Source organism: Juglans microcarpa x Juglans regia, chromosome 2D (assembly GCF_004785595.1).
Source record: "Juglans microcarpa x Juglans regia isolate MS1-56 chromosome 2D, Jm3101_v1.0, whole genome shotgun sequence".
NCBI lineage: Eukaryota > Viridiplantae > Streptophyta > Magnoliopsida > Fagales > Juglandaceae > Juglans > Juglans microcarpa x Juglans regia.
The window spans coordinates 30,333,861-30,343,621 of NC_054596.1; positions in this window are offsets into that span (position 1 = coordinate 30,333,861).

Sequence of the window (9,761 nt, forward strand, 5' to 3'; positions counted from 1 at the left end):
ATCTCACCCCTTGTGGACCCACTATCACTCCACTAAATGATAGAATTTGTGTTAGGACTTGTCGAGGATGGACTAGATTGATCACTGGATCTGATTGATTGAAGAGGAGCGGAATCTTGACAAAAGATTGGACCTCATTTTGATGTTTATAGCTCTAACCCTTTGTGCATTAGAACGTTTGAAACATTTGATTTAGCTATGGAGACTTCTTATCAAGATAATTGTACTAAGATTATACTACCTTATGTTTTGAAGTTATGATGGTTATGAATGACATTGGGATGTTTTAGCTTATTCTGGCATAAGTTTTATTTAATCACCCATATTCTGCTGCGGTTATTGCATACTTTTAGATACATTTATAGGATGCATTACATATTTACTATCATGAACGAGGGTATGTAACTTTACGTTGCATGTCTCGACACTCTAAGTCTCCGTTCCATCCCAAGCGGAGGTTGGGGGCGTCACAGGGTGGTATTAGATCAACTATGTCTCTGGGTACCACATGTCCTTAGGAATGATATGCCAAAGTATAGGTTTTAACCTTTAGATGGGATAGGCTTGAATCTTGCAGCAGGAATTGGATTTGATACACGTGCCTCATAGGATTTGAAGACTGAAGCAAAATGACACGTGAGAGAAGGGAAAGAAATCTTGAATGGTCCCATGCTTGTCATGAAGAAGACTGCTGTTTGAATGGCATGTGAGAGAAGCAATTTGGCGAATGTAATTTGCCAGATAATGGAAACCATGAAGTAGCAACAGGAGACAATCCTATGGCAAAACCAAAAACAACCACACCCGCATGTTGAAAGGCAGGAGAGCCGAGGTTGCTCATATGAGAAATTTTTAATATACAGAAACCCTAGTTTCATGGGAATCAAAGGACCCATGAAAGCCAACAAGTGGCTACTAGGTCTCGACAGGACCTTCGAGATTAGTGGATGTATGAAAGAGCAGAAGGTACAGTAAGCAGGGCATCTGCTTCAAGGAGAAGCCAGTATCTGGTGGGATACCAAGAGGCAACTGCTAATAAGGGAATTAGGCAATATTGCTGCTTTGACCTGGGATAGGTTCAAAGAGGAGTTTGACACTCGATTCTTCCATGAATCGATTATGACTCATAAGGCTCAATAGTTTGCCACTTTGGTGCAAGGCAATCTCATAGTCAAACAATTTGTTGTAAAATTCATGGAGTTGTGACGGTTTGCCCCACATCTGATTGCCACGGAAAAGATACAGACCCAGAAGTTTCAAGGAGAACTACAACCCCGGATTCGTAGTTATGTAGTCGGGTTTTGCATCAACAATTTCTAGGAGTTAGTTAACGTGGCCTCGATGACAAAAGCGAAACAACGAAGGGTGGCAGCCCAGATTAAGCTAGAATGGAAAATGGCTTCTTCTTTCTCTACAGGAGGGAATAATGCCAAAAGTAGGATTATATAGGGAGCCAACAAGGGCAAAGTCATTATGACAAACCCACCTACTACTTGTAAGAAGTGTAGAAAGAATCATGGTGGAGAATGTCGAGTGGGTTTAGGAGTATGTTTTCGATCTGGTTAGTCAGGACACATGATACGGGGTGCCCTCAAAATGCACAAGGCGGAAGGAACGCTCCTAACAATTGACCCAATCAGAGGCCGCCTGCCGAAGCTCATGTGTATGCTATCACCCCTGGTGAGATAAACGAGGAGATTCTCGAAGATGAAGAGGAGGGAGTCATCACTGGTATTTTTCTTTAAGTACCCCTCTTAGTAATTAGTTTTTTTGAATTAGCTGCTAAGTAGTTGGTAGTTGATTACACCTTAGGTAAGATCGCGCTATACGAATATATGACTTGTCTTTGTTTGACTCCGGCGCTATAAGGTCTTTTGTGTCTGCAGCGTTTGCATGCACATGTAACCTGCCGACCTAGACGTTACCTCAACTTATAGTAGTGTCAATTCTTGATGGAAGCACGATCACCTTTACCCGCATATTGAAAAACTACCCACTAAGCCTAGAAGGTAAATTGATGGAAGCCGACTTGACCATCTTCAACCTATTAAGATTTGATATTATACTAAGGATGGTCTGGTTATCTAAACATTGTTGTAGGACAGATTGCCAGAACAAGGAGATTATCTTTGAATCACCCAAAGATGGACAGATCCGTTATACGGAAGGGACTGTGAAGGTTACCCTCTCTCTAATTTTGACTTTGCAAGCAAAGAAGTGCATCGCTAGTGGTGCCACGACCTACCTAGCATTCATAGTTGAAGCTTACGGTATTAGTAAGGAGATTCAAGGGATAGCTATAGTTGAAGATTATCTTGAGGTTTTCACTGATGATCTACACGGATGTATTGATGACCTGTTAGATCAACTAGAAGGAGCATCAGTGTTCTCGAAGATAGACTTAAGGTTTGGTTATCATCAACTCAAGATTAGGGAACAAGATATCCCTAAAACGGTGTTTCAAACTAGATACGGACACTATGAATTCTTAGTAATGTCCTTTGGTCTAACCAATGCCCCTGCCACATTCATGGATATGATGAACAGAGTATTTAGACCCTACCTAGATAACTTTGTTGTCGTATTCATTGACGACATATGAATTTACTCTAGGAGCGAGGAAGAGCACAAACAACATCTCCGTTTGGCTTTGGAAAGGCTGAAAGAACAGAAGTTGTATGCTAAATTTAGCAAATGTGAATTTTGGCTCAAGTAGGTAAAATTCTTAGGGCACGTAATATTGAGCCAAGGAGTAGCAGTTGATCCTTACAAGGTCGAAGCTGTGATAAATTGGAAATGCCCGACTAGTGTGCTTGAGATTCGAAGTTTCCTGAGCTTAGCTGGTTACTATCGGCGACTCGTGGAAGAATTCTCCGAGCTGTCAGGACCCCTTACTTCCCCAACCAAGAAAAACACTAATTATATTTGGACAGAGAAGTGAGAGTACAATTTCATGGAATTCAAGGAAAGACTCACAACCGCACCAGTACTAGCCCTGCCTGAACCCCATAAGCCTTACGTAGTATTCAACGACGCGTCCAAATCAGGACTTGGATGCATACTCATGCAAGGTGAGTGGGTTGTCACCTACACTTCACGACAACTAAAGAACCATGAGCAAAATTACCTCACCCATGACTTGGAGCTAGCCACTGTAGTTTTCACCTTGAAGGTTTGGAGGCACTACTTGTATGGTGCAACTTGCGAAATCTACACTGACCACAAAAGTCTAACGTACTTATTTAGTAACAAAATTTAAATGAGGCAGAGGAGGTGGTGGGAAAGATTAGCGACTAACGGTGTGAAATCAAGTATCACCCTGGCAAGGTTAACGTGGTAGCAGATGCTTTAAGTCGAAAGTCACAAAATGATGATCCCTCAGATCCCGCCTTAAAAATGGAGTCACTTCTGCATAGCATGAGAAGTTTATTGATTAAGGATCTTCATCCTAATGCATCTCTTGCCGCAGTACAAGAAATTGTACCTATAGATTGGGAGGAGAAGGAACCTTGAGTTCAGAGTTGGCGATTGGGTCTACCTCAAAGTATCGCCGATGAAAGGAGTTTTTATGTTTGGGAAATAGGGGAAGTTAAGTTCGAGATATGTTGGACCCTATAAGATACTAGAAAGAGTAGGAACAGTCACTTGTAGACTGGATCTTCCAGCTGAATTCTAAGGAATTCACAACGTATTCCACATATCTTCCCTCAAGAAGAGATTTGAGAAATAAACACCAACAATTGTAGATACGAGGGATATTTCACTACAACTCGACCTAACTTATGAAGAAATTTTTGTTCAAATCACAAATTGGAAGGATAAGGAACTTCGTAATCGAAAAATTCCTCCGATTAAGGTTTTGTGGCGGAATCACGATGTTGAGGAAGCTATTTGGGAGAAGGAAATTGATATGAGAAACAAATACCCCTATTTGTATGGCTTGTGACTTGTGTGGCATCACACGACATCATGGCATTCGTACCCATTCATGCATGCATGGCATCCATTTCATTTTTTCCTATGACCTACATTTCTCTTATCGTTTATAGTTGCACCATGGCCGGAAATGGTAAAGCTGCCCAACGAACATATATGACCCCCAGTCGACTTCGGAGGCTTAGAGCTGAGTAGTGACGTCGACGACTAGACCGTATGATTGATATCTTTTGGACTCAGTAGGAGAGGTTGGAGTACCATAGGACTCACATCCTTGACCATGACGGAAGAGGTAATGTCTATATTAGGAGAGCACTGCCACATGAAAAGTGCCAACCATATGACCTCGTTAGGTGGATGGGAGAGACAAGGGCTCGATGGCTTAGACGCCGTATTAGATTGACTCCTTCAGCTACACCAAATTAGCTTGACTTGAGGTAGGCAGCCGAGTAGCGTCAGGCTAAGCAGGAGCTGCTATATCCTAACCCCTCTCCCCTCGACACATTAGATTTTTCTGACTCCTCATTGAGTCGCGTTCGTTTCCATGAGGAGGGAGATCCTTGGCTTGAGAGCGAGGAGATTCGACAGTCGAGGTTCAATGAGGAAAGAGTTAATGCTTTTTATGATTCCGAGGATGATGAGTACTATTACCACACTCGGGATGAGATGACAAAAGATGACACTAAGAGACCCCCTTCGAGCCCTGAGCCTGTAACATACGGGTCCTAAATTAGGGCTTAGATTTATTATTTTTATAATTATCATTATTATTATTATTTTAGTAAATATTATAACAGATCATTTTTAAAATAGTGATTTTACTTGATTGGGTTTCTTCCCCTATCAACACCCTGTGTATTCTTTTGTTGGTTTCTAGTTTGAATAGTTTCCTATTTGGTAACCAATTCACGCTCCAAAAACCCTTCAATAAGTCATTCCTTTACACTCACAATATTCCCTTCATCAAACCAGCAGCACCCTTGCGGCTAAATCCTTTCTCACAGCAAGCCCCCGCATTGAAAATAAAAGCCCTATCACCTTCCTTACACAAACCAACCCTCAGCAGAGCCTCGTAGACCTTCTTAGCAAATCGAGGTTCTCTCCTTGTTGGAAACCACCACAGAGAATGTTGATGTAAGCCCTCATTCCTCCACCGCGTGCGTTGACCCATATCTCTCTATCATTTCTCTCTCTATCGTTATTAACTAATAGTTGTGTGTGTTGTTGCCACCGCCCACCGCCCACCGCCAACCTCAGAGGACACCAGACCACCACGAGGTAACCCAGAAACTGCCGGCCAGCCAAGTTCCATCGGATCCCCACTATTCTGATAAAGCCACGACTGTTTGCCACTCTCCACTTTCTTTGTTACTTTCGGATTGACAGTTTCTCTCTCCCTCTGTGAACTCTCTCCCTATGTCACACCACCATTTTCAGAGGAATCCTCCAGTTGCCGCGGTCGAACTCGACTCACCTCCACCGCCGCACCTCTCCTTCTCTCTCAGTGAGTCCCAAATCCTTCTGTCCCACGATGCTTCTCTTCCATAACTTTCTTGCTTCTTTCCTTTTATTGTTGTCTTCAGCCTTCCCAAAATGCCCATGCCCATTTATGATGTTTTCCCAAAACGCCCTTTTTATTAGGCTGAGTTTTGTTGGGGTTGGGCTTAATTTTAAATGGGACTTGTGTTTAAGATTAGTTTGGGCTCGGTTATGTTAGTCCAAAAACCTTATTTTTCTAGAACATACTTAGGAGTTAAATTATGTTATTAAGTATTAATCTTTTTATAAACCATGTTATAGTAGTAAGTTATAAGGAATTTAAAGTATATTTTAAAGTACACTATTGAGTCTATTATTCTAGTTAATATCCAATTGTCTATTTAATTGGGTTTTTAATAAAATTATTATGTTATATTTAAATAGAAAATCAAGGAATATGTTATGAGCTTTAAATAATATTACTATTTATTAATTTTAGTATAATTGAATATTTATTAAATTTTCTCTATGGTATGATTCCAAGTAGTTAGAATGCTACGACACGTTGTTCTAAGAAACGTTAGTGATGATTAGTGCATCATCGTATAGGTCACGAGCTATGACGTGGGATTGTGGAAGCAACGCTAAGAGGTAAGTAGCATGATCATAATTATATATGTGCTGTAATTATTCTGATTGTGAATGAAAAATGTGATGTTTACCTACGCTACGTTACGAGCAAGGTCAAGGTTAGGCCCCTTTTCACGAACCTCTATGAATATGATGATATGCTTGTAAATGAGCCTATGTGCTATGCTGATATGGATTTCTATTTGATGGATGAGATGTCATGAAAATCACATGTATGCCATGTAATGTTCATGTAATACTTTGATCATGTATGCTATGTAATGTTTAGATCATGTTACGCCATGGCTATGTTATGCTATGTGCTATAAAACTCATATTAATATGCCATGTATAATGTTATGACATGCACAAGAGTATGGCATACCAGATAAATTCATGAAATCAAACATGTTCTCATGCATTATGAAAGTTAGTAAGAAAACACATTAATGATGAGTAAAATTTAAAAATGGTCGTATGTTATGGGTGGATGTGAAAGTCACAGAGTCAAGCATGGTCTACCACACCACATGAAAGATATGATGTTTTGAGGTGACATGGACTCAAGCATGCTCCGCCACATGTTATGTTATGAGGTGCCACGGACTCAAGCGTGGTTCACCATATGATATGTGATAACATGGATCCAAGCGTGTTTCACATGTTATAACATGTTAGATGGTGTCATGGACTCAAGCATGGTTCACCATATGTTAACTAATAACATGGACCCAAACGTGTTTCACTACATGTTATGATAAGTTATACGGTACCACAGACCCAAGCGTGGTTTACCATATGTTATGATATGTTGTATACAGTCAATGCCAATTGGACCGGTACACACATGTAATGATTTCCACTAAATAAGTTAAAGACAAGATGAACAAGTCATGTACGATTGTTAGGAAATGCATGGAGTCATTCATTCATGCATCCACGTTACATGTATTGTCATGATTATGTTTGATTCCGCTAATGTTACTAATGAATGATATATGTTATGTGAATGTGTGGCGATATATGTAAGTTTTAAGCCGAATGTTAAACTAAGGTAAGTTTACAATATGATGTGTTATTACTGAGTCTTCGACTCATTTGTTTGTTTCTATGTTTTTATGTTTTAATGTTTTAATGTCCCAGATGATGATTTCGTGGATACAGAACAGGAGTGCCAGGAGTAGAATCAATTTCCAAAGACTTTGTGTATGATCTAGACAATTAAGCAGTGCTGGTATCACATAGAACTAGTTTATGCCTTTTCATTATGTTTTAAGCTTTATGTTATCAAAGATTGTTTTGTTAAGTTAGTTTGATGATCCAATAAATGAGGTATTTTTATGACTTTGAATCTCTTCACTGGGCATAATGTTATGAATGTTTGTAATATTTGTGACCTACGGAAAGGGGTGTTACAAATTGGTATCAGAGCCAAGTCGATAGATTCTATAGACTTTTTAGGAAAGAGTTCTAGGATAGGAAATACCTAGGATGACTCCAGGCTAGCTCGAAGTTCAAGAGAAGTTATTTACTATTATGTTTGATGCTTATTGCTATGTTCTTGATTGATTGTATAATGGATGAAATATTTCTGCTATCATTTACTCATCTACATGAACTATATTATTTAAAATGACACCGACTACTAGAAGCAACGCGCACTCTGAAGGGTCCGCAGAACCACAATTGAGCGAGCCTGAGATTTTGGCTGCTACTGCTGCTAGACGACTCCAACATTTAGCCAATGGTCGCAACATAGGAGCTAGGACTCCCAGGGTTGGTTGCCCTCTAAATCAATTTATACAGCAGCATCTGGTAAGTGTTATTTTTATGTGATTTTTATCACTCTTTTATTTATGAAAAGTGTCATTTTCCCTTCAATACTATTGATTTTATTTTATTTCTGCATATTCTTATTTATTTTCGTGGATTTGAAGGAATGAGAAGATTTAGTGCAAAAGGAGAGCATTTCGGTACAAAAAAAGAGACTACGGATCTAGACCAATGAGAGGCAGCAAGATTTGAAGAGAGTCGATGAGATTTGAGCGAGGAGCCTTGTCCCGTGGGCAGCAAAGAGATTTTTCTCGCCCAAAGGTGCGAAGACTTACCTCTTGGTGGGACTTACCAAGAGGACAACATGGACTTTACCTAGCAACACTGTAACGAATTCAAAGGAACATGTCAAAGTCATAATGTTGAGAAGTGGGCGGACAAATGACCAGCCAAAGTCGGTAAATATTGAGCAAGATGAAGAAGTTTTCGAAAATGTGGAGTCCAAGAAGAAGGAAACAAATGACGATGTGAAAGAAACCGATTGCGAGGCAAACGACCAGCAAGCTGAGAAGACTAGAGAGAATAAAGGGGCTGCAAAACCGAAGAAGTCGAAGGAGTTTATTTCTGAAACTTATTCTTCTTCAATTTATGATCCACCGATTCATTTTCTATAGAGATTAAGAAAAAATAAGATTGATAATCAGTTCTCTCTACAGTTGGCGACCGAGGAGAGCAGTGCAATTGTACAAAAGAAGCTGCCGCCTAAGGAACTAGGTCTTGGAGAAGCAAAGTCGACCACCATCTCTCTACAGTTGGCAGACAGATCCATTAAATACCCGAGAGGACTTATTGAGGAAGTACTAGTGAAAGTTGATAAGTTCATCTTCCCAACCGACTTCATTGTACTCGATATGGAGGAGGACGAGGAGACCCCTTTGATACTGGGCCAACCTTTCCTTGCGACGGAGAGAACTTTAATTGATGTCCAGAAAAGGAAACTCATTTTAAGGGTTGGCGAGGAGCAGGTCACTTATGATGTATTTAAATCTATAGAATTCCCTTCCAAGGTACATTCTTGTTTTCAAATAACCGACCGAGACATGGTCATGGCCGACAAGACTTATGGAGCTGAATTCCCAAAGCTACTAAGTATGGAACTATCTAAGCTTGAACTCAAACTGTTTCCATCAAATTTAAGGAACGAAGAGGCTAGGGAGATCTCCAAGTGGTACATGGTTATATCTTCAAGGAAAATATTCAATTGGAAGACCAGAAAAAAATAAAACTCAAGGGAGCATCTCTTGCCTTCTCTCATTCTTTACTTTAGTTTATCTTCCTTTTTCCCATTAAGGACAATATGATATTTAAGTTTGGGGGGAAGGGATATTATTTTCTAATAATAATAATAATAATAACAATAATAATGATGATGATGATGATGATGATGAAGAAAATAGTATGGTTTGGTGAATAAAAAACCTATGATAAGAATATGATTGGAATTGATTAAATTTTTTAGGAAAAATACTAATTGCTTAAGTCTAGTTATTAATTCCTTACTTGATCTTACTTAATTTGATATTTTCTATGTTCAATGAATGCTTCTTATGATCATTAATTATTTTGAGTACCTAGAGAAATTTTATGTGAATCTTATGAATTTATATGGTTTCAACTTACTCTAGAACTTGTTTGATTACACTTGAGGTGAAATCCTAGACAAAATATTACTGGGGAAATGATTAAGACATTCTTTGGACCGATTGAGCCTTTCAAGCTTACCTATTTATTCTCTTTATCTCTAGTCGTCCTTTTGCGCTTTATTGAACACTGATTTCCCTACCCTATTTGAGCTTAAACGCTGATTTCCTTACCTTTCAAGAGAACTAAGTTTACACAAAGTCACAGACTCACAAGAGCATGAAAGGCAACAGAGTAGAAGG